The sequence below is a fragment of the Carcharodon carcharias genome, chromosome 18 (genome assembly GCF_017639515.1).
Source record: "Carcharodon carcharias isolate sCarCar2 chromosome 18, sCarCar2.pri, whole genome shotgun sequence".
Classification (NCBI taxonomy): Eukaryota; Metazoa; Chordata; class Chondrichthyes; order Lamniformes; family Lamnidae; genus Carcharodon; species Carcharodon carcharias.
Genome location: NC_054484.1, coordinates 38,893,399 through 38,919,350, shown reverse-complemented (window position 1 = coordinate 38,919,350; position 25,952 = coordinate 38,893,399). Strand labels below are relative to the sequence as shown.

The 25,952-nt window shown below is 40.4% G+C and overlaps 1 protein-coding gene across 10 annotated transcripts in view; it reads right to left on the bottom strand.

Moving 5' to 3' along the window:
* LOC121290509 (HMG box transcription factor BBX) overlaps positions 1 to 25,952 on the bottom strand; it is a 204,268-nt gene that overhangs the window by 158,677 nt on the left and 19,639 nt on the right. For 7 of the 10 annotated variants that reach the window (XM_041210951.1, XM_041210952.1, XM_041210944.1 and 4 more), the window contains 2 exons: positions 5,387 to 5,459; positions 4,110 to 4,184 (listed from right to left, as the gene is read on the bottom strand). The exons of 1 other annotated variant lie outside the window; for it this stretch is intronic. The gene's annotated coding sequence lies outside the window, so the exon portion shown is untranslated. Of the gene's footprint in view, positions 1 to 4,109; positions 4,185 to 5,386; positions 5,460 to 20,051; positions 20,530 to 20,762; positions 20,950 to 25,952 lie in introns of all 10 variants that reach the window. 2 more of the 10 variants (XM_041210947.1, XM_041210949.1) reach the window with 1 other exon arrangement.

Sequence of the window (25,952 nt, the reverse complement as noted above, 5' to 3'; positions counted from 1 at the left end):
TCAATGACAAACACGTCACTCGTAACATCATGGGTTACCCTTTACCTGCAGAGCTAGTGAAGCACCCTGAGGCTTGTTGAAAACAAGCACACTTACTGGTGTGGAGCCTGGCATACATAAATCAAATTAAATGTAAAGGTGTTTCACACCTGACATCACATCACACCAGCTTATAAAGAACTTAAAAGTGGGGCAAAAAAAGAACATCAGTGAGAAGCCTGTGTTGTGCCTAAGGTGATTTACGTTTGCGGCTGCTACATCTAAGTGCTCTCCCCTCGCTGGCACCAGCATTGGAGACAGTCTGTTCTCTGTGCTGTCCTGTTGGCCTTGATGACCTTGGCGGGCTTCCTCTGGCCCGTGGAGTCTGTGCTAGCCCCGCCTGGGAGGGAGCGGCAAATTGGCACGGCTGGCACCTCCCTAGTCACTGCAGCCTCATCAGATGCCACAGTCACTGGCAGAGGCGAGGGGGAGCTGCTGCCTTCATCCAGAGTGCCAGAGAGGAGCTTGCAGGGAAAACAAGCAGCTCGTGTGCCAACGTCAAGTCGCTTTGGACCTCCCTGCTCACCACTGATGAATGGGCATCAAGCTGGGATATTTGGTGCACAATCCATCCCCCACACTGACACTAACCACCTGAAGTTATTGCCGGTGTGAGGGCTTGCAGGTCCAAATACATCCCCAGGAAGCTGTGACTGAGCTCCTGGAGGAGCCTCTCAATGACAGTCACCAGCCACTCTCTCCATGGAGGAGGCAGTGCACTCAGCCATGAGGGTCACTGCATTGCTCACGCTCCACATGGACTCATCCATCACGGGCACCATGGCACGCATTCCCTCATGTATCTCCGCCAGATCCTCCCGCACACCCTGCTGGTATTCCAGCATCTGCTGCCTCAGTGACAACTCCAGGGGCACATCATCAACCACTGTCTGAGCACATTCCTGGTCTCCAAGTGCCGGCGCCCTGGAATTCTCTGCCTCTGCCTGCACCTCAAGCAAGTGTGAAGTGGCCTCACCATTGTGCACCAAGATACTAGCCAACAATCTTATTCCCACCGAGGTGCTGGTATCTGCACTGATGACTGCCTGGCTGAGAGGGTGTGATGCTGGTGCATTCAGATCCTCCATGAGCAGCTGTCTTTCAAGCTCTTGAGGTTGAGGGTGTTCTGGTGAGCCTAAAAGAAAGAACAAGGACAAGTAATTAGTTGAAGTAGTTACACTGTTACTGTGCATGCCTAGCACCCAGATCAGGGTGTCCTTGTCTTTCCATTATCAATGGAGATTCCATGTTGGAGGCTCAAATCAATATGCAGTGGAATGATTGTAATGACAGACATTCTGACAACAGTGCACTGTACTCTTACCTCCCAGTGGCATCCCAACCTCACCGCGACCGGCTGATCTAACGCATGGTGCCGCTCCAGCTCCAGCGCCTCCTGCTCGTGTCTGGTCAAGATTAGAAGGTGGGCCAGTCCTCCACCTCTCTGCATTATTGTGGGCTGTCTTCTCCTGAAAGGACAGAAGAGCATTGATTAGTCCACCCTGTACCTGCAGTGCCATTGCAGCCTGGCCAAGCCCACCTGAGGAATACCTCCCAGGGCTCAGCCGATTCGTGACCCTGGAGCCGCAAAACACTCATTCCAAGCAGCCAGGGATCACCCCTTGCCCAGATGCTGCCTCACTGACATTTGCTACTCACACTCTAAGACCTCTGAGGTCCGGACGGGAGGGGCCGCTGCTAACTGCTGTGCTAAGTGACCCAATCCAACACGGTACTCACCCTCCCTGATTGCAGGAGGTAATTAAACCGCTTGCGGCACTGCGCCTCACCACATCATGGGAGCTCACCCATGATGCCACTTCCTCCGAGGCATGTTTGGTTAGGTGGGGACACCTCCTCCTCCCGTCCCTTGTGCTGCTACCTCCTCCAGGAGGGCAGCGAGGCAGTCGTCTGAAAACCTCGGGGCCGACTGCCCCACCGGCCTGCCCTCCCGCTTGGCCTGTTCTCCAACGACGTTCTGCATCCGTCCTGCTCTGCAAAGTCAACGGCTGCCTGCGCCATTTTTGAATAGGCCGCCGGTCGCCATTGGGACCCGGCGGACATCGAGCTCCCGCCCCCGCCCGCCCATCTCGGCGATACACATTACCCTGGGCAGGCCTTAATTGGCCCACCTACGTAAAATGGCGGCGCACACCCGATGGCAGGTGGTGGTCGGGTTCCTGACTGCCCCCACCGAGCCCGCCCGATGCAGGAAAAATTCAAGCCCATATATACAAGGGTCACATGTTTATTTTCAAAGTTAAAAGTTAAGTAGTGAAGGCAAATGCGCTGAATTTCAATCAATGCAAAATCATTTTTTGTTGTTATTGGACTTACCATGAAGGTTTTCTAAATTTCTACACGTCTTATATTCACTGTGATAGTATTTCATTCAAATTAAAAAAACAGTAGCACACTATAATATTCACTTTCTCAGTACATCATAGATACATCTGCATTACATGTCCCTTTTATTAAAGATCCCTCTTTCACTGAAATATTAATCTAGCTTATTGTCCAAATATTAGATTATACCCATTTCTAAAAGGTAAGTAAACCCTTTCACAAGAACTTTTCAACTACATTCATTCTCAGTTATGTATTAACATTGCTCTACTGAGAAAAATTCAATAAAAAAGCAAGTATATGGAACATCATTAGTTTACCATCATAGATATCTGCACAGAGAGAAAGAGCTGAAAACAAATTCACTTGAATAAAATGCAAAAAAAAATACAAGTTATATTGTGTTTATCATGTCCTTGTTTCACATGAGCTGATGCTTATATGTGCTGAATCCTGTTGTCACCCAGGTATTAAAAACTATTGTGCCATTAAACTAGGAACAGCTTTCTGGTTATAATGTCAGACTTAAAGAGATTTCTGGAAATGCTGCAACCAAGCAACTGGAGAACCTGGCTCTAAGTTGGAGTGACCAAACAAAGATTGGATGACCACCCTGCGGAACACCTTCCTCAGTATGCAGGCATGACTCTGCGCTTCCAATTGCCTGTCAACTTAATTCTCCACCTTGTACTCACATTGATCTCACTGTCCTCGGCCTCCTATACTGTTCCAATGAAGCTCAGCGCAAGCTCAAGGAGCAGCACCACATTTTTCGATTAGGCACTTTACAGCCTTCTGGACTCAACACAGCTCAACAATTTCTGACAATAGCCCCTGCCCTCATCTTTTTTCTTTTTTCCTTGTTTGCTTATTTTTTTAAATCATTTTTTTGACAGATGATGTTCATCCTTGTGCCTTTCACACCTCTTCTAGATACATCTTTTGTTTATTTTTTTCCCTTGTCCTATCAACACTCCCTTTGGCCCTGCACCACCAACACTTGTCATTTAATCTCTTCTGCTTTCCACCCTATCACAGATCTTTCCTTTTGCTTTTATTTCCACACTCCCCATTTTCACTTTCTTGAAATCTATTCCAATCTCTAACCTTTTCCAGTCCTGATGAAAGTGCATCAATTTAAAATGTTATCTGTTGTTCATTCCACAGATGCTACCTGAGCTGCTGAGCATTTTCTGATTTGATTGAAGAATTTGTGCAGTTTGGAAACAAGAATACCAGAATGATTCTTTCCCCACTCCAGAATGGTTAATGTTTGAAGACACAGCAAACTGAGACATATATTTCACAATTTGTTCTGTGCTAAATGCAGTAGTCGCACTTAAAAGGCCAATCGAAATTACACTTGTTTAATTGAGAATTTTAATTACAGCAATTGTAGAAGAAATATTTGTATTTTTCTTTGAAATGAATAGCTCTGAAGTACCGCAGGACATATGTACTCTAATTTCCAACTTCTGACAGCAAAAGCTTTAACACAAAATGGATAATTGGAAGTATAGGTCAATTTTGCTACAACAAAACGCCAATATTACAACCTTTTCGGTGCAAAATTCTTGATCCTGCCATAGCTCTGCAGTTAATAGAAGGGCTTAATAAGATGAATTCCTCCTAACAAGAAATAATTCTGTCAGATCCATGAATCTGCAGTAAGGAGGTTTACTCTACAGGGACATGTGAATCAAAAAGCTTTGGATTTTTCTTACCAAAACAATGGAAATGGAATTTGATGTGATGAAGATGAAGAAGTTTTTTCAAAATCCTTCTCACTTGATCACAACCTAAAAAGAAAGAGATATTACTATGCAGAATGAATCATTCAACAGAATATGCAAGATGAATAAAATGGTCGAGTGCTATAATTTTTAATCACTTTTTGACAGAAGATGTACATCTTTGAGATCAGAGATGTTATCTCTGTTGCTCTTTCCACAGATGCAACCTGACCTGCTGAGTAGTTTCTGGTTTTACTAGAGAATGTGTGCTCCAAAATGGTTAATGTTTGAAGACACAACAACCTGAGACATATATTTCACAATTGTTCTGCACTAAATGCAAGAGTTATACTTTAGAAGCCAATTGGAATTACTCCATTGGTTAATCGAGACATTGCAGTATAAATGAAGTTTTCTTATACTCGTGTTTAGTTTAAGCTGATTCTGCTTTTCTTAATTGTACCTAAAATGTTGCTGTTAGAAACTTCATGTGCTCTTTTGGATTCCTGAGCATTTTTCTTTATTTAAAGATCTGCCAAAAGTGTTCCTTTCTGTTAATTTGTATATCAACCACAAGTTATAGATTACCCTCCCCATTTCCTTCCCCACCTCAACCTGACACAGGGCAACTTTTGAGGAAATATTTAACGTATTCTCCTTTGATAAGGGCAGCTCTGACGAGAAGCAGAACATATGTACTCTAATATCCAAAAGACTCAGTATATGATTTAGTCATTTGGTAGTACAGAATTGGATTTTTGCTGAAAAAAAAAGAGACATGTCAAAGAGACAGGTTAAACCAGGCAGCTTGGCAGTTAACTGTCAGTCACCATCATTAGTGCATTCTCCATGGCAATGCCTCTACTAATCAGAGTCCATTTGCCAACCAATCTCTTCTCATACAGTATAAATTGTTGTTTTCCTCATTATTGGTATTCTTGCAAGTGTCCTGATGAGTGCGAAATGAAAAGCTTTGAAATGTCCTCTTTTTTTCAGCAATACACAAATATGTGATTGACAACTTCTGACAGCAATAGCCTGAACACAAAATGGATAATTGGAAGTATAGGTCAACTTTGTCACAACAAACACCAATATAACAACCTCTTCAGCGCAAAATTCTTGATCCTGCCATAGCTCTACATTTAATAAAAGGGTTTAATAAGATGAACCCAAACAAGAAATAATTCTGTTAGACCTGTCAATCTGCAGAAAGGAGGTTTACTCTAGATGAACTTGTGCATCAAAAAGCTTCGAACTTTCCTTACCCAAACAATGGAAATGGAATTTGATGTGATGAAGATGAAGTTTTTTTCAAAATCCTTCTCACTTGATCACAACCTAAAAAGAAAGAGATATTACTATAGGGAATGAATCATTCAAACAGAGTATGCAAGATGAATAAAATGGTCGAGTGCTATAAATGAGACCTATATGCCTATTGACTCAACAACTGGGATATGCAGCACTGTAAATATTTGGGTTCCACATACTCTACGTCATGTCAAAGTTTTTGAAAATGCACACTTCACACCCAACCTTACATTATCTCATCTTCTCACACAAACACAACACATCACACAGCCTTCTTGAATTGGTAAGTGGAGCAATCTGGACCAAAGGCTTCCCTATGACACCAACAATGCATTCATCCTACACAATCTGTCAACAGAAGATTGCATTATCAAATTATGTGAAATGTTTTTTCATTAGCCCATATAAACAACAACAAAACTTGATTTTAACAGTATAAAACATGGTCAAAAGGCATATAGGCCTCTGACAGAAGTCCAAATACATTTGTACTCAAAGTGAGCTGCCCTGTTTAAATTCTGATGTCCTGCATACATACATAGAAATTACAGCATTGAAAGAAGTTACAGCACTGAAACAAGCCACTCAGCCTAACTGGTCCATGCATGTGTTTACCCTCTATGTAAGAAGATTGCGTGATCAAGTTTATACATCTCATTCCCATATTCCTTCAACACCTGTTCCTTCATCCATCTAATCAATCTAATCTTAAATGCTAACATAGATTTTGCCTCAACTACTAAAGCTGTAAAGCTCTTGCATTTAACTTCGTATCTATGGCCCCTCAACAAGTGGAAACAGTCTGCTTTTACCTATTCTGTTCCAACCTGTAACAACTTTAAACATTCTACTAAATCACCCCCATTATCTGCAACATCCTCTCAAAAAAATGTGAAGTTTATCGTCTTTCCCCAAGCACCAATCCCACCATCCCAGGGGCAGGTTGGCAGACGGGTAGGGGGCGTAAAATTGAGCACAATGCCTTTCACGCTATTCCCAGCGTCTATCCGCCCACTCCAGCACCAACTGCAATTTTACTAGTGGCAGGAGAGGTATCAAGCCCAACTTTGGACCAAGCCTCTCCCCACTCCCACCAGAATTTTCCTCTGGCAGGCAGAAGCCAGTGCCAACTGGAAAGCACAGCAACTTTCACTCATCAGGCTGATGATAGGCACGTGCAGTGGGGAGAGGGGTCCTTCCTTTGCCAGCCCCATGGGCCCAACCAAGGCCGCCCCGTTCCCACTGCCTCCAACCCTACTTATCCTGCCAGCCTGTTATCTCTCTGTCACGATGTCTTGCGGGCACCTCTGACCAGTCCTTTGTCGCACTTCTTCATTGATGATGCTGTCTCTCCACGTGATGCCCAGGATCTTACATAGGCAGCACTGGTGAAAGTTGTCCAACTAACATGACACCTTTACTGTTCAATTCCATGTCTCTCTGGCATTGATGATGATTGATACTACCAAAGACATATAGATTTACCGCTTCATTAATTCTTTTGTGGACGTCTACTGAGTTAAAACTTTGTCAAACTGTATCCATACTGGAAAATATCTACACTGAGTGGTTACCTCACATGGAGACAGGCAGATATAAACCAAGTCTTTGGAGCAGAGTGCACACATAATTCGCTGAAATGAATTCCATATTATACCAATATCAGTAAATTTTTGCTGAAAAAGAAACTTGCTGTCAAAGCTTTTCATCTTGTACTCAGGACAGATTCGCAAGAATACCAATTGTGAAGGGAACAACAATTTATACTATGCGAGAAGTGAGTGCTGATTACTCGGCAAGTGTACTCTGATTGATAAAGGCATTGCAATGGAGAATGTACCAACTCCACCACCTCTTCAACAGCATGTCCTTTTTTATAGCAATACTACCAAACAACTACAAACGTCAGTAAAGTGAAGCCTGGTTATAAGACACCCTATAGTCTCTCAAGATAATTTTTCTCAAATAGGGGAAAAAAGATATTTTACTGTTAAATTTAACCAAAGTTATCAGACACAACCTGCGTCGATGGCAAAAAAAAACTGTTAGGAATACGTATTAGCTATAATAGTAAACACAGAAAAGGCGTCTTATTTGTTTGAAAATATTTACAATTTAACCATATAACAGCGTCACCTTCACTTGCCACTCAACGTATTCCTTCACTTTTAACAGCCTGTTCAAAACTTCTCTTTCCAAACAAGCTTTCAGAGCCACTTCTTAGCATCTCCTCCATGGTTTGGAATCTATTCCTTTACTTTGCATCACACCTTAGGATGTCTCCTATGTTAAATGCAAGCTGTCATCTTTAAACCACAGGCATATTGAATACAAGATGTTCTTGGGCCTTTCAACACGTTGAGGACTTCGTTTAAAACAGAACTTTAAATTTTAAAGGTTTTTTGATAAATGTTATGAACATGTTTTACTTTAAATGAGCAGGTACAAAACCACATTACCTGATTTCAATTCATCATCTATGCAAATTTAGATGACCCCAGCTGGGATGATACTCTAGTGCTATATCAGTAAATTGACCAGAAGAAGAAGGCTGAGCAAAAAAAAAATCTTTAAAAAGTCAAAGTTCCATTATTTCACAGCTATGTTCTGTCACAACTGTAATCACGTGTACTTATTTTGAATAAGTTTAGCTTTGGTTCATAACCGATGGGTACTTAAGTAATGCTTGTTTCCCCTTCATAATAAATATATTTTGTATGTTCAAGATTAGGCTTAGGGAGGTTCAAACAGCTTTTAGCCCAGCTCAATGATGGAGATGCTGCTAAGGAGCCTGTTTAGTGTTGTGTTTATGTTAACAATGGAATGAAAGCATACTTTCAGCCTGGGTACAAAACTATTTTTTTTAAATCAAGTCATTCATTTTTGGTACCAGGGCATCTCTGGAACGTCCAGCATTTATTACCCACCCTTAGTTAATGTAGTAAGGTTCCTTCTGGAGTCACTGCACCCCGTGTGGTGATGATCCATTTTTTTCTAATCTCCTAACATTAGATTAATTTAAATTGAAATTATGTGCTATGTACTTAAGAATACCTATGTCAACAGGGTAACAGTGAAGAATACTAATACTACCCTATTAGTGTCCACATTGCCTGGCAATCACGAACCCCAGCTAAATATGCCTCAGGTCCCACCATTTTGTTTCAACTGTTAATAAGGGACTCAAAATCTAGATTGAACAAAAGAAATAGGAGCAGGAGTAGGTCATTCAGCCCCTTGAGCCTGCTCCATTCTTCAACAAGATCATGGCTGACCTGAATGTGGTCTTAACTCCACTTTCCTGCCTCTCCCCAGTAACCCTTAACTCCCTTGTCGATCAAAAATATGTCTAACTCAGCCTTGAATATAGTCAATAACAGCGCCTCCACTGCACATTGGAGAAAAAGAATCCCAAACACTAAAGACCCTCTGAGAGAAGAAATTCCTCTTCATCACTGTCTTAAATGGAAGACCCCTTATTTTGAAACTGTGTCCCCCTAGTTCTAGATTTTCCCACAAGGGAAACATCCTCCCAGCATCTACCCTGACAAGCTCCATCAGAATCTTATACCTTTCAATAAGATCAGCTCTCAATCTTCTAAACTCCAAAGAGTATAGGCTCAATCTGCTCAACCTTTCCTCATAAGACAAATCCCCCATCTCAAGAATCAGCCTACAGAACCATCACTGAATTGTTTCCAATGCAAGTGTATCACTCCTTAAATAAGGTGACCAAAACTGTACACAGTGCTCTGGTTGTGGTCTTAACAATGCCCTGTACAATTATAACCAGACTTCCCTACTTTTATACTCCACCCCCCTTGCAATAAAGGCCAACATTCTATTTGCCTTCCTAATTGCTCGCTGTATCTGCATGCTGACTTTTTGTAATTCATGTACAAAGACAACCTGATCCCTCTGAGCCACAGCAATCTGCAGTGGTGTAATGGTATTGTCACTGGGCTACTACTCCAGATACCCAGAGTACCTGGGACCTTGGGACCCAGGTTCAAATCCCACCACAGCAGATGGTGAAATTTGAATTTAATAAAAAATCCAGAATTAAAAGTCAAATAATGTCAGTTGTCGTAAAAACCCATCTGGTTCACTAATGTGAAGAAAGAGATTGGAGAGAGAGAGAGAGAGAGAGAGAGAGAGTCTTAGTTAAAGTCTTTTGGGGAAGGAAATCTGCTGTCCTTACCTGGTCTGGCCTACATGCAACTCCAGACCCACAGCAATGTGGTTAATTCTTAAATGTCCTCCGAAATGGTCCATCAAGCTACTCAGCTCTCAAGGGCAATAAATGCTGGCCCTGCCAGTGATGCCCACATCCCATGAACAATTTTTTAAAAATTCTGCTTTTTTATTCTTCCTACCAAAATAGAACAACCTCACATCTTCCCACATTATATTCCATCTACCAAATATTTTGCAGGCAAGACAGAAACTTTGACGGACCAGGTGGCAATTTCTTGTCCTGCGGAAAGTGGGACCGGAAAAACCCACCACTTGTATGTTCCTAGCAACTTGCTTTATGCCTATCTTCACATCATCAGCAAATTTGTCTACAATACATTTGGTCCCATCATCCAAGTCGTTAACATAGATCGTAAATAGTTGAGGCCCCAGCACTGATCCTGTGGCGATCCACTAATTACAGTTTGTCATCCTGAAAATGAGCCATTTAACCCGGCTCTCTGCTTGCTGTTAGGTAGTCAATCCACGCTTATATATTACCTCCAGTACAATAAACTCTTGTGTAGTAGCCTTTTATGTGGTACCTTATCAAATGAATTTTGGAAATCCATATACACCACATCCACTGGTCTCCTTTATCCACACTGCTTGTTACATCTTCAAAAAACTCTAATAAATTTGTGAAGCACAATTTCTCTTTCTCTAAACCATATTGTCTCTGCCTGACTACCTCTTTAAAAAGGGATTCTAACATTTTCCCAATGGTGTTAGGCTAACTGGCCTATAGTTTCCTACTGTCCATCTCCTTCCTTTCTTGAACATTTGGGGTTTTCCAATGGCTGGGACATTTCCAGAATCTAAGGAATTTTGAAAGGTAATAACCAATACCTCCACTATCTCTGCAGCGACTTCTTTTAAGACCCTAGGATGCAGGCCATCAGGTCAAAGAGACTTGTCAGCCTCAAATCTTTCATATTCCCATTACTTTTCCTCTTGTGCTGATGATTATTTTCAGTTCCTTCCTCCCTTTTGCATCAGTATTTCCTATTCCTGCAATGCTTTTCGTGTCTTCCACTGAGGAGACACAAAATAATTTTCAAAGCCTCTGTCATATTTTCATTTCCCATTATTAATTCCCCAGTCTCACTCTCTAAGGGACCAATGCCCACTTCAGCTACTCTTTTCCTTTTCATTATATGTTTTTATATTTCTTGCTAGCTCGCTCTCATATTCCAATTTTTCCCCCTTTTTTTTAAATTGATGCTTTGCTGGTTTCTAAAACTTGCCCAATCTTCTAGCCTATCTCTTCACAGCATGCTACACCTTTTCTTTCAATTTGATGCCACCCTTAACTTCTTCAGTTAGTCTCAGATGGTGCAGCCTTCTCATGGTCTTTCTTTCTCAGTGGAATATATCTTTGTTGACAGAGTTATGAAATACCTCCTGAAACATCTAACACGACTGCTCATTGAAAATGGACGGGTTCATAAAAGTATGAATTGAAAGCTGGTGACAAATTTCATTTTTCCCCCACTGGTGCAAATATGTTGACATTTGTATCAGCAAAAAATACATCAACTGTATTTATGTATGTGCTGTATAGCACACATGTAGTCTAACATTTATCTAGTTAACGTAAATGGAAATCTTGACACTAGACCGAATTTACAAATAAATTCAGCAACAAATGCAGGAAGTCACTTTACACGTTGAAATTAAAATATTAGGTTTGTATTTATGGCTACATAATTACATTTCCGAAATTCATTTTATATCAAGAGCAATCAAGGAACTAATGAGAAAACGGTCCAAAGAAGTGCCTATTTTTCAAGTTATTACTCAATTAAAAAACACTTAGAGACATGGGCCAACATCAACAAGCTCCTAGTACAGCTGCTTTCAAAATGAACCTAACACTGGTTAAGATTTTTTGAAGTTTCATTAAAACCTGATGAAGCTTTTTAATGTTAGAGTTGACTCAGGTAATATTTATTTATTAGAAGGAAAGAAGGCAACATCATAACAAATCCCTCTCCCTCTGTGCATTCTCAAAAGTAAAATTCTAAAAAATGACAAAATGAATTTAGGTCCACCAAAAATACAAGCTTGTCCATTCAGAGTAGCTGAAGTGGGCATTGGTCCCTTAGAGAGTGAGACTGGGGAATTAATAATGGGAAATGAAAATATGACAGAGGCTTTGAAAATTATTTTGTGTCTCCTCAGTGGAAGACACGAAAAGCATTGCAGGAATAGGAAATACGGATCCATTAAAAGACATGCAAAATAGTTTATTAGATTGGTCATTTGTGTGGAAGGGATTTTTTTCCTTAAATTTTAAATATATTAAGAAGTGCTTTCCAGATTTCCTTCGCCTTATCTTCATTAGATGTAGTTTTTGCTTGTAGTTTCAAGACTTCTTCTGTTGTAACCCTTAAGGGTGCTTTTAAAAGTAAGACATATTTCCAAAGATAGAGAGAATAAGTCAAATGTATAGCTGCATCACAAGCAGAGAGTGTTGCTTAACAGTACAAGTGTCTGAAATCGAAGAAGTTTGGAGTCAACTTGGAAGATACGCATGTATGGTGGAATAAGCTTGAACCAAGGATCCAAGGGGACAGATTATCCTTAAAGGGAATTATCAATTTGATAATCCAGAAGCTATCACTGCTGTCCCACGAGAGAGATCAACTCAACCATGCTACCCATGAGGGAAAACATAAATTCCAGCCTAATCGGAAAACTGGATAACCAATGTTTTTAACTTGTCACCTATCTAAAGAGTTTACTCCTAGAGTAGTCTCATCAATTCACAATAGTGTCAGACACTAATCCCACAATAATTTAATAATAAGTGATCCAGTTAATGTTACATTATATACTGAACCGCCTTTAAATGTTCTCAGTCTCAGCTGCTTTTTACCACATCTGTTAAAGTGTATGCAGAGTGTTCAGCACAGGTTGTTGGTTGAGGATTGGCCTGAAGCACTCACAGTGAGACGAAAGTTCTTAAAAAGATTTCTTTTCCTCAGCTTTGTAGTTACAGAACATCAACCAGACTGAAAAAAACCTAAAGGAAAAGCTGTGTAATTGTACTAACATTAACACAGCATGGCAGATATATGCACTCTACTGAGTGCCACCTTCACTTGGTTATCAATGTAATTGAAGCAGGTTATTAAAAACTTGACTGAAAAATTTTGGTTAGATGTTATCTGCACTGTGGCTATATCATGGTCTTAAGGTGGTGTAGCTGAAGATAATGATGTAGCAAATCTACACACAAAAAATAATATATAGTTAGGGAGTGATTATAATACTTTACTCTTCCTAAAAATAATGCAATGGGAGTTTGTACATCCCGTGCACCCCCCCTCACCCCCCCTCCCTCCCTCCCCGAGCAGGCAGATGGGGCCTCGGTTTAACGTCCTATTCGAACGATGGCACATTTGACAATGTAGCACTTCCATCAGTACTGCACTGGAGCATCAGCCTAGATTTGTGTTGATCCTGAGTGGGACTTGAACCCATAACATTCTGACTCAGTGGCATGCTACCAACTGAGCCATGGCTGACAGCAATATATTAACAAAGACGTACAGGTGACAAAACTGAGAGTTTGGGAAAAAATAGCTGAACTCATAATTAGGTAATGACTTAAGAGATGCCATTTTTTAGTGCAAACTTCATGGGTGGTTTCAATCAATTTTATGTCAGGTTTTGTATCCTACAACAGTTGGCAGTACAGACAGTAACTGCTAGTGTGCTTTGTGTCACTGATAGAAGGCATTCACACTGAAGAATTCATGACTGGGATGTCATTACTGCAAACATAACAAGAAACAACTCCCAACTCATTAGCAGGCATTAGCTGGCCTGTACATATACTATTTTAAAGCAGTTTCTGATAACTGTATGCATTTTTGTTTGAACAATTCCATTATTCACAGCACACTTTAAAATAAACAGCCATACAGGAGATAAATAATTAAAGAAAGGAAAAGCAAAAGCCCAGGATTTTAATTTTAACAATAGCTAAGTTGTGCTAACTACTCTGATCAAGGTAACAGGAAGTCCCAGCCCTGCAAAATGATGAGATCAATCATTGGTTCTCAATATCTGTCACTCAATATTTTCTCAGGTGTTCTTCAAAAGAGAAAAATGAAAATACACAATTTGGAGTGCACCATACTAGATGACTGTACTAGATTAACTACCTGAATTAAAATAAATTAAATTGGAAACAGTTCTTTGAATTAGGAGGGAAATCAGCTTTATTTTTCTTAATTCTTTTGAAAACTTTCTGTTCAAGGTGATGGCTGTACAAATTGCCTAGTATTCCCTGGGTTCATGGAAAATATGGGCCAGGACAGACTTCTACTGGACCACAGCACATAGTGGATAGTGACCAATAGCTGGGGGGAAGGGGGGGGGGGGGGCGGAGGGGTGTTGGGTTGGGGCTGCGCAGGGAGAGGTGTGAGGACACATTTGTTATGCAGGTCAGTTCCTGCTCCTACGTGTCACTCTGCTGGTGGTAGGGTAATAAATAGCTTTTACCTGCAGCATTTCAAAAGTTGATTTAGCACAGAAGTCCAGGAGCTCCAAAATGTTAACTGAGAGAGGAGAACAAGGACTCTAGGATGCAAGAGACAGTGAGTAAAAGGATATGAAAGTTACCACATAAATGCACGTTATTTGCTTTTGTGTAAAAATATGAAGAGAGAAAAAATTGTGTACTGTTAAATGTAACTATAATTATCAGACAATATCCATAGTCATTCACGGCAACGAAAGAAAAATGGAAAAACTGAAATCGTCTTCCTATTTGTTTGAAAATATTTCTAATTTAGCCATGCACAATGTCACTGATGTCTGAGATTCCAATCTGAATATTAACTATGAATTTTCAATGTACTATATTTTTATACTGGCAGGTAATTGGGCTAACCTGAAAAATATTGATCAAAATGATAGGTCATTAAAAATATATTGTTCTCTAGATTATGTCTGTGTGCATATAATTATATGCACATTTGAGTCAAGTAGTTATTGATAAATCTTCAGAATATTCATTTGTTCACATTACTGCCAACCAGTAACTGATGGTTCAAAAAAAGGCACATAGCACTTTTAGACAGGCTACTCTGATGACATTATTTCAACTTTGCCAATATGAGAGTTTCTTCTTTTGAGAAATAATGCATTGTAAACTTCAAATAGCAATTTGCAGAACACCCAAGTTACCTACTTGGCATTATTCCTACTCTATTGCAGCTTCGCGAAGCTTTATGAAAGAACAAAAAACAATTACTGAAAGTTTACTCGTCGCTTGTTTTGGGGCAAAATTTAACATAAAAATAAGACATTATTTGGTGTAATTTTTCATTCAAAGTATGTAACAAAATTACATTGGTAAATCTTGAACAATAAATCGATTTCAAATATACGTTCTATTCATTTAGTATCCCCAAGTTAAGAATCCCAAATACTGGATTTAAATCACTGATTTAAATCAGAGAAGGCGGTATATTGTGGAAGGGGCGGAGGGGCACAGAGAGAGAATTTATACTCCTTTGGTTAAAGCCATACTTAGCATTACTTGCTATCACTGAAAAGCACTGTTACTTACAGGGTTGCTGGAAACAGGAACCATAGATACTGCATTTATGGAATTGCTGCTGCACAAATTCAATGTCAACTAAAGGCAACATTTGGATTTGTCCTTTATATAATTACTCCAAAAAAGTTAAATTATTACTAAGATGTCCCCTGCATTAAATCTAAGAAACTTAGTTTTGTTTTACCAAAGTGAACATTCTCTTACTAAGGCCTTCCCACCCACCCTATAAATTGTTTTCTCGTTTGTGTTCAATTAAACATCCCCTGCAGTAAGTATGTAACAGATTGCCCCAAATTATTACAAGGTACAAAACAGGGAATCATCTGGCCTATCTATTTGCCTGTACCAAATTGAGAGCTTCAACTCATTCACCAGCCAGTGTTCTGAAATGTGCACTTTTATTGCAATCAAGTTTGAGTTGTTATGAAGTGGTTTTTGAATGCTATCTAAATACCAAATTCTCCACACCATTATCAAATATTTTTGCTCTCCCTAGGCAGTTAGTGTACAAAAGCTTAGCAGCACTAAATTGTAGGTTGCAGTCTCAAGCTATTCCCCCATATCACGGGATTTCCAATCGGTCCTGGTGTTGCAAAAGACCAAACAAACTAATTCTCAGGGCTCCAGCACCTCTTCAGCGTAACTTGCTGCTATGAAGGTAGCAAGCAGTGAAACTGTCTGACTCAGGTTTTCATACTTTGCCACTTAAGACATTCCCCATTCAAAACAGACAGGCTGAGAGCAGAGGGGGATCACAAGTTTATGGCCACACCTAACCGTTCCATGACATGGTATTTTAGTAAACAATACAGGGTTCCACAAGAGATTCCTGATATACAAAACTCCTGCTTCCATTTTGCCTATTTTATTTACAGAAGAGCTGTGAGAGAATTATGGACTATAAGCTGAGCAAAACAATGCTAATATTGGTCAAATAACATTCTGGCCATATAAGTCTAGAAAAAGGAGGCATAAAGGACAGAGCACAACTTCACAGGGAACTACAAAATGTAAAAATATTGAAAATGCTTATGATATTTAAATACACTCAACATTTAAAAATGGAAATGAAGAGACTTGTTGCTTTTTAGGCATCAATACATATTACATTTCCTTTGTCATACAGTGGTGATGCCAACAGAAAGTCCAACAGCAGTAATGTAAAGTCAATTAAATTGGGGCTATTTCCAATGGCCCCTAAAAAAAAAATCAATCCCTGTCACCCCCATAGCAGCAACACGGAAATAGATATAAATGCTGTCCCAGTGTTCAAAGACCACATTTTTTCTGGCCAGTAAGGGGAGCCAGTGAGTTCAGCCTGCCCCTACAGGCACTAAAAAGTGGTGTTCACAAAAGTGGCCTATTCAGACATATCCCAAACATCATGGAGTTTCAGTGGCATTAAATAAATAAAACTATAAATTGTGACTTCCAAACTGTTGGGGTGGAATCCATCTATCAAAGTAAATAGGCTGGATTACACAGCTGTAATTGCCTAGGATATGACAGAGCTGTGTTTTTTTTTAAAAAAGTGGTGCGAGGAGGTGCAGTGCAATACAACACTGTCTTTCCACCTCTTCAGCTTCCAGAATCTGCACTTAAATATCTGTATACGTAGGATTAGATTTTATGAAATAGTACTCCCAGGGCTAAGCTTCATGAACCAGTAGAATGTAACAGGGAATTTAAGAGCAGAAGTTAACACATCCACACAATTTTCTACCTAGCAAAATTAATGGACAGGAAATTATACATCCTTCATGTACTCATCCATTGCCTAAAGTTCAGCATCAAAAGCGTTAATTCCACCCCATCTCCCCACCACCCCAACACACACAAAAAAATGAGTTGTGCAGTTTCGACCCAGTTCCTAGTGGGTACAGGCCTAAATCTTACTACATACAAAAGCCCAAACTTCCTACACTTCACAGAAGCATATGAATTAGGAGCAGGGGAGGCCACTCAGCCCTTCGGGCCTGTTCCACATGTTAAGGTAGCAATTTCAGTTAAGATAGCAGAGGAATATCTTTATTTAGAGAATATATCAAAGCAAAAATGAAATTCATGAACCAAACTGATGAATATGACACTGTACAATAAAGAGTGACAACCAACAGTCCCAAAAGAACGAGAATGTGTATTTTTTTAAAAGCGGATCAATCAGGAGATGCCACGTAGCAATGATATCCTGGAACAAAAAATCTTTGTGATGTTCAGAATATTCAGAAGGCAGTTTCAGAAATGTATAATGCCAAAAGGAAGAGCTATGGTCTCAAAAACAAAGGAGGTAAAATTGCAGCTATTACGGAGTTGTAACACTAAGTTTCCCTTCAAGTCTCTAGACAAGAATGGGAGAGTCATAGAATCATAGAGGTCTACAGCATAGAAAAAGGCTCTTCGGCCCATTGAGTCTGCGCCAATCAAACAAGTACTTAACTATTCCAATCCCATTTTCCAGCACTGGGCCCATAGCCTTGTATGCCAAGGCATCGCAAGTGCACATCCAAATACTTCTTAAATGTTAAGAGGGTTTCTGCTTTTACCACCCTTTCAGGCAGTGAGTTCCAGATTCCCACCACCCTCTGGGTGAAACAATTCTTCCTCACATCCCCTCTAAACCTCCTGCCCCTTACCTTAAATCTATGCCCCCGGTTATTGATCCCGCCACCAAGGGGAAAGGTCCCTTCCTGTCTACCCTATGTCCCTCATAATTTTATACCTCAATCATGTCCCCTCTCAATCTCCTCTGCTCCAGGGAAAATAGCCCCTGTCTATCCAATCTCTCCTCATAACTAAAAACTCTCCAGCTCAAGCAATATCCTGGTAAATCTCCACTGCACTCTCTCTAGTGCAATCACATCCTTCCTATAATGCAGATTCCAGAACTGCACGCAATACTCTACCTGTGGCCTAACCAGCATTTTATACAGTTCCAGCATAGCCTACCTGGTCTTATATTCTATGCCTTGGCTAATACAGTCAAGTATCCCATATGCCTTCTTAACCACCTTATCTACCTGTCCCGCTACCCTAAGGGACCGGTGGACATGCACACCAAGGTCCCTCTGATCCTCAGTACTTCCCAGGGTCCTACCATTCATCGTGTATTCCCATGCCTTGTTTGTCCTGCCCAAGTGCATCACCTCACATTTATCCAGATTAAATTCCATTTGCCACTGATCAGCCTGTCTATACCCTCCTGTAATCTAAGGCTATCCTCCTCACTATTTACCACCCCACCAATTTTCGTGTCATCCGCGAACTTACTGATCAACCATCCTACATTAAAGTCTAAATCGTTTATATATACCACAAACAGCAAGGGACCCAACACCGATCCCTGTGGAACCCCACTGGACACAGGCATCCAGTCACAAAAACACCCCTCGACCATCACCCTCTGCTTCCTGCCACTCAGCCAATTCTGGATCCAATTTGCCAAATTGCCCTGGATCCCATGGGCTCTTACCTTTGTTATCGATCTCACATGCAGGACCTTATCAAAAACCTTGCTGAAGTCCAAATAGACTACGTCAAATGCATTGCCCTCACCAACACACCTGGTCACCTCTTCGAAAAATTCAATGTACAGAAACACCTGAGACAGAGGCACAGGAAACATACGGAAAAAACCTATGTGATGGTTAGAGATTAAGACACCAATTATCAGAAAGAGGAAAGCAAGGTCAGAGCCATATGGAGACAAAAAAAAAGTGGAAATCACAGAGAAAAGGTCCACAGAAAATGAAAGACAACAAAGAATGATTTCAAACACAGTTGTGTGGAGACCAAAAAATTCTTCTCCGTGAGAAACACCAAAGATGATTAATAATTCCTTAAAAGTATAAGTGTATCTCTTTGGCAAAAATAATATTTATCCGAGTCATAGAGACCCTACACCATAAAGAAAGCAAAATGTCTAATCTACCAGGAACTAGGGTTGCCTTGAGCCATAACTAATAACTTAAACAGGTAGCAATAATGAAAAGCTATTGCAACAACAAACATGCTATAGCAAAACAAAGAAGTCACAAAACACCTCAAAACAAAGTGACCATAGTGATAAATGATAAAGATTTTAAACATTTTAATGAGGGAGACAGCACCTCCTGTCACAGCTGTCTAAGTATGAAAACAACTGTTCCATGCAGTCTACGTCATGCACACTTTTCTCAATCCATTTCCCAACCATATAATCATAAAGCACATGAAAAAGTCACTATGTTGATATTCCTTTGCTTGACAAAATTCCAAGTATTACTGGCCTCTGACTATGGAAATAATTCTTTGACATTTCCAATTCATCTGTAATCCAAAGGAATTAAAGAAACAAAGTTCATTTTTATATCCACAGATAAATCACCATCTTCCAAGCTTGCTGAATCCAATCTTGAGTCAGTTACCATCTTTGAGAACAATAAAAACATAAACATGTTAAACCCTTAGGTACGAATGAAGCCAGTCGGGTCAGCAGCATATGGATTTCATGTTGTGATGTCAAGCAAAAGGACAAAGTTACATTTGTCACCATGTCTTATAACAACACACCTCAGCGGACATCAGCCTCACAAAACAGGCCTTGCTCCTTCAACATCTCCAATGCAATCTTTGAGCTTGCTGAAGAAATGAGCTCACTTGACCCATGAATAACTTTCATATCAGTTTGCAGTCTAATAACTTACTGAATAGTGACCTTGCGCAATGCTCTAAACATTATTAAAGGAGCAGGTTAATTTTCCGGCCTTTAGCTCATAGTTATAATAGTGATCTGCTGAAAGCAAGGTCCTCTGCTCATTTCTCCATACCTCACGGTCTTGCGCTTTCCTCTTCAGTTGCTCGTAGAAGCCTCCCACTTTCAATTTAAAATTATCTAACATCATTATTCTCTTTCTTCCTCCTGGTCTACACCCTTCTAATCTTCCTTCAATCATCTCCTTCAGCAAGTTCTCATGTCTTAGCATATGGCCAATCCAACCTTGTTGCATTCTCTTGATGATATTCCCTCACGATTTTTCCTCCTCCACCATTCTGAGAGCAACTTCTTCCGTTTTCTCCAACTGACCTGCTCCATCCTACTCCAGAACCACATTTCACAACTTTCTAGACTTTGAATGTCCGCTCACCAGCACGCTGATAAAACCAGCAAATCTTTCACCTCCATGTAGGTCTGGAACCAGCATCCAGATTTCTTACATCTGAGATGCCCCCAGGCCCAAGATCAACTTTAAGATTCCTTTGAGTAATGCATGCTCCGCAAGTTCGTCTTGTCAGTATTTTATAGATCTGTAAAGAGAACAAAGTGATGATGAATCTCAGTGATATTTTGTACATTCCAGAAGAGTATGACTTTTATTGTTAACACATCATTCCAGTATTAACTGAAGTTATAGCACTGTCAACAATGCCTCACTGAGCAAAATATGAACTTTTTTTCAAGTTAGTTTTTCACACAAATTTTGCAACTGGCTGCAATGAAGAAGCTACCATGATGAAAATACAATGAAAATTCACTTTACCTCTAAAAACTGCTGATCCTTGAAGCAATTTGAGTTTTTTCTCATTTCCATCTCCAGTATCTTCTTTCCCCCTCCACGCCAGTTTTGTAGCTGGGAAGCCTTCAACAGGTTTGCTATCCTACACACAACTGTTACAGTTTCTGGAATGTCCAGTCATACATGTTGCTCTTTTGTGCTGTGGCTCCCACTATTGTAACATATTCATGCAGAGTGGTTAAAATTATTCCATTTGCAACAGGTAGCCTCAATTCCAAAGTATCATGCACATATATTTACAGTTGGATTTGTTTTACACATTGCAGATTTAACAATGTGGGAGAACATCATCAGCATTTATTAAAACACTTTATCAGATTGTATTGTAAATCCTGTTAGATATTTAAATATGAAAGGTTATCGACCTGAAACATTAATTCTGTTTCTCTCCACTGATGCTGCCAGACATGCTGAGTATTTCCAGTATTTTCTGTTTTCACTTGAAATCATGTTGGTTTTAGATTATTGGCAATTAGGATTGAAATAAATTAAGCATATAGTGCTGTTATGCAAATCATGCAAAGAAAATATGCTAAAGGAACTTCAGTTAACTGGCTCCACCCCAGTGTCTGGCACAATTGCCACTAGTGAATTTGAGTGGAAATTATTTACCAATGTTTAAAACTTATATAACAAACCCACGGAAAATGCTGGAAAAACTCCGCAGGTCTAACAGCATCTGTGGAGAAACAGAGTTAACGTTTCGAGTCCGTATGAATCCTGCCATCCCAGGAATCAGTCTGGTGAACCTTCAGTGCATCTCCTCGATAGCAGGTTTATCCATCCTTGGGTAAGGAGACCAAAACTGCACATAATACACTAGGTGCAGTCTCACCAAGGCTCTAGAGAAATGCAACAAGACTTCTTTACTCCTATACTCAATCTTCTTGCAATAAAGGCGAACACACCATTTGCTTTCCTAATTGCTTGCTGTATCTGCATGTTAGCTTTCAATGACTTATGAACAAGGATAACCAGGTCTCTTTGGACATCAATACTTCCCAACCTCTCACCATCTAAGAAACACTCTGCATTTCTGTCCTTCCTACCAAAGTGGATGACTTCACATTTCTCCACATTATATTCCATCTGCCATGTTCTTTCCCCTTCACTTAGCCTGTCTAAATCCCCTTGAAGGCTCTCTGCATCCTCCTCACAATTCACAAAGGATTATATAGACATTGATGCAACTGGCAGTCTGAATAAAAGTCTCCAAATTACTATGAAACAAACAAGCTCAGTCAGAGAACCTTGGATTTGATATCTGAGCAACCAAAAGAACATGGTTTTACTTTGACCAGTTAAATACCTTCTTCGATAAAGGTGTCAAGTCAGATGGAAGCAATTCTCACCTTAGAATATCACACAAAGGATGTGAATGATATTCTATGTCCTACTGGATTCTCAATGGCATTCCTAATAGTTAACAAGAAACCTACAATGTAGTATCTGACATTTACTCTGGTCATTCTTGTAGCAGCTATTCTACAAAATTGGATCGCCCATCACTGTACAATAATAGATTTACTGAAGCAACATGTCATATAACTCAAACTGGAAATTAACAGAAAGAGTTGTATCGTCCTTCTTTTACTTTTCAGTGTTGACATACTAAAACCAATGAAGTTTTCCAATCTGGCCATTGCCTTAACACTGCCCCAAGATTCTCCTCCAAGAAACCTGCAGTCCCACCAACCCGTAGCCCATCACAATGCAATGGAGGTACAGTAACATGCTGGCTACATTACTGGACTAGTAATCCAGAGGCCTGGACTATCAATCCAGCGACAAGAGCTCAAATCCCACCTTGTATCTGAATTGGGAGAACTGTTCCAAGGGCTAGCTAAGCAACAACAGCCTAAGTCATACTCACAGAATCATACCTATCAGCCAACATGTAAGAATCCCCCATCACTATCCCCAATGTCCTCTCCCATCGGCAGGACATATATACCAGAGGTGACAGCACTGCAGGAATATTCAACATTGACTCTGGACCCCAGGGAGTCTCATGGCACCAGGTTAAACATCGGCTGCTTACCATCTACCACCCATCCCTCCCTCTGCTGATCCATCAGTATTCTGCAAGGTGACACAAATTAAACTCTGGATGAATCAATGCCCTTAAGAGTGACTTGGTAGCACCACTACTCAGAAATACCAGAGACTGGGCATACAGCAGATGGCACGAGCCAACAAGATGGTAAAAAGCAATTTGACCTCATCCTCACCAACCGGTTGCAGGTGCATCTGTCCATGACAGTACTTATAGGATTCCAAGCGTTTTTTGTAGAAACTAAGTCCTGTCTTCATACTGTGCTAATTGATTCCGAACGGTTCTAACACCACAGAATTTGGCATCAATGTATACTCTCACAGTCTACAACCTCGTGGCCTGATGTATCCCCTGCTCTCGCATTACCATCAAGCCAGGCGACAGTGCAGAAGAGTGTACCAGGAGCAGCACCAGACATACATGAAAAAGGGGTGCCAACCTGGTGAAGCTACAACAAAAGACTACATGCATGCTAAACAGATCCAAGTGATCACACAGCCAACGGATCAAATCAAATCTCTGCATCCTGTCACATCCAGTCATGAATGGTGGTGGACAATTAAGCTAATGGGAAAAGGAGGAGGTTCCATGAACATCCCTATCCTCAAATGATGGTGAGGCCCAGCATGTGAGTACAAAGATATGGATAAAGCATTCACAACCTTTTTCAGCCATCTTGGCCTCCTCCAGAGGTCTCCACTGCACTGTTGCATGTGCCTGTTTTCAGCCAATTCGATTTTACACCACAAGATATAAAGAAATGGCCAAGCACATTGTACAGAGCAAAAACTATGGGGCCCCAACAACATCCTGGCCGTAGTGCTGAAGAAGTGTGATTCAGAGCTAACTGTACTGCTACAATGCTGGAACCTAACTAACAAAATGGAAAATTGCCTATCATCCTGTCCATAAAAAGTAGGGCAAGTCCAATTAAGCGAATTACAGCCCCAGTCTACTCTCAACATCAGCAAAGTGATGGAAGATGTCATAGACAGTGCCATCAAGTGACATTTACACAGTAGTAACCTGTTCACATATGTTCAATTTGGGTTTCGCCAGAACCACTCGGTCCTACGAGTCATTACAGCCTTGGTCCAAATATGAACAAAAGAGCTGACTCCAAAGAGGTGAACTGAGAACGACTACCCTTGACATCAAGATAGTATGTGACCAGGTGTGGCATCAAGGAGCCCTAGAAAATCCGAAGTTGTGGGAATCAAGGGAAAATGCCCCACTGGTTGGAGTCACAAGTAGGACAATGGAACACAGTTGTGGCTGTTGGAGATCAATCATCTCAGTCTCAGGACATTGGTACAGTTCTTCAGTGCTAGGCCCAATCAGCTTCAGCTGATTCATCAATGATCATCCATCTATTGTATGGTCAGAAATAGGGATATTCATCGATGATTGCAGAGTGTTTAATTCCTCAGGTAATGAAGCAGTCCATGTCCAGATGTAACAAGGCCTGGACAATATCCAGGCTTAAGATGATAAAGTAGCAAGTTAGATTCATACCATACAATCACCAGGCAATATCCATCTCCAGCCAAACAGATTGTAAACATCTCCCCTTGACACTCAATGGCATTAACATTGTAGGATCATCAGCATTCTGGGAGGGTTATCATTAACAAGATACTTAACTGGACCAGTCACTTGAATACTGTGGCTACAAGGGTAGGTCAAAGGCTGGGTATTTTGTGGCAAGCAATTCACCTCATGAATTCTCAAAGTCTTTCCATCACTTATAAGCCACAAGTCTGGATTGTGATAGAATACTTTCTTCTTGCCTGGATGAGTACAACTCCAAAAACACTTAAGAATTGCAACAACATCCAGGAAAAAGCAGTGCATTTTATTGGCACCTCATCCATCACCTTAAACATTAACTCCCTCCACCACCTGCGTAACAGGGGCTACATTGTGTGTGTCATTGCTGTTATATAGGGAACATAAGTTATTTTTCATATAGCAACGTTACAAATGACATTTTTGTTGATATCGGTAGAGGGAAGAGACTGGGAGGGATTCCTGCTCTTCTTCCATTGTTACAGATCTTTAATGTTTATGAAGCACCAGAAGAGGCAGTCAAAGCATCAGTTTAATGTCACATCCAAAGGCTGCACCACTGACAGTGTAGCATTTCCCCAGTACTACAATGAAGTATCTGTCTATAATTTTTGCTCAAATCATGAGTGGTGCTGATGTTCACAGCTTTCTCACTCAGGTTTAAAGTGCTTACATATAAGCCAATTCTTCTCAATTTGTCAATCAGCAACATAAATGGTGGCATTTACTATACTACCCATACAATTGTCAACAGTATTTCCACATGGGGTAATTTTGTAAGATGGTTACCATAATTATGACCCCATTCCAAGAAATGAATTACAACAAAAATAACAAAATAATGGAATGCACTATGCCTCAGCATTCACAAATTAAATGGAAATGATGTTCAGTTAAATAGTGCAACTATTTTCAGGGATAACCAAACTTCAAAGTTTTATCTTTTTGGAAAAATTTAGGTTTAGGCACGATTCTGGAGGAAAATGTACAAGGAAATTTGAGACTGGGTGAAAAGCAACTTCAAAACCCAGTGAAATAAAACTACCTTTCAACCGACCTCATTGTTGAAGACTTGTCAATTACATCAAGGCACTGGGAAAAGAAATTCAACGTGGATTTAAAGAATGACTATCAGCCCCAAATTACTGCAATTCTACACAATTTAATTTTTTTTAAATCCTATATTTCTCCCACTCCAGGTCACTTATGAAATCACTGCACACACCACAATGTAAAGGACGCCACTAAACCATACACCCTTCAATGTATAATCATGTCATAAAACTACACATCCAAATTCAGTTATGGTATCTCTACATACGCTTGTAGCGCAAATCATGATTTGCACTGCACAATCAAGGAGCTGATTTCTTTTCTGCCTGCAAGTTTAAATAGAGATTACAAGCAATGGGTTTCTTCTGTGATTTCCATGGTCAATATAAGGTACTCTGAAAATTTCGGCTAGGAAAGAATGTTATACTACTATAATACCAAATTATGTACAAGAGGGAGACGCTTCAGTGGGCCAG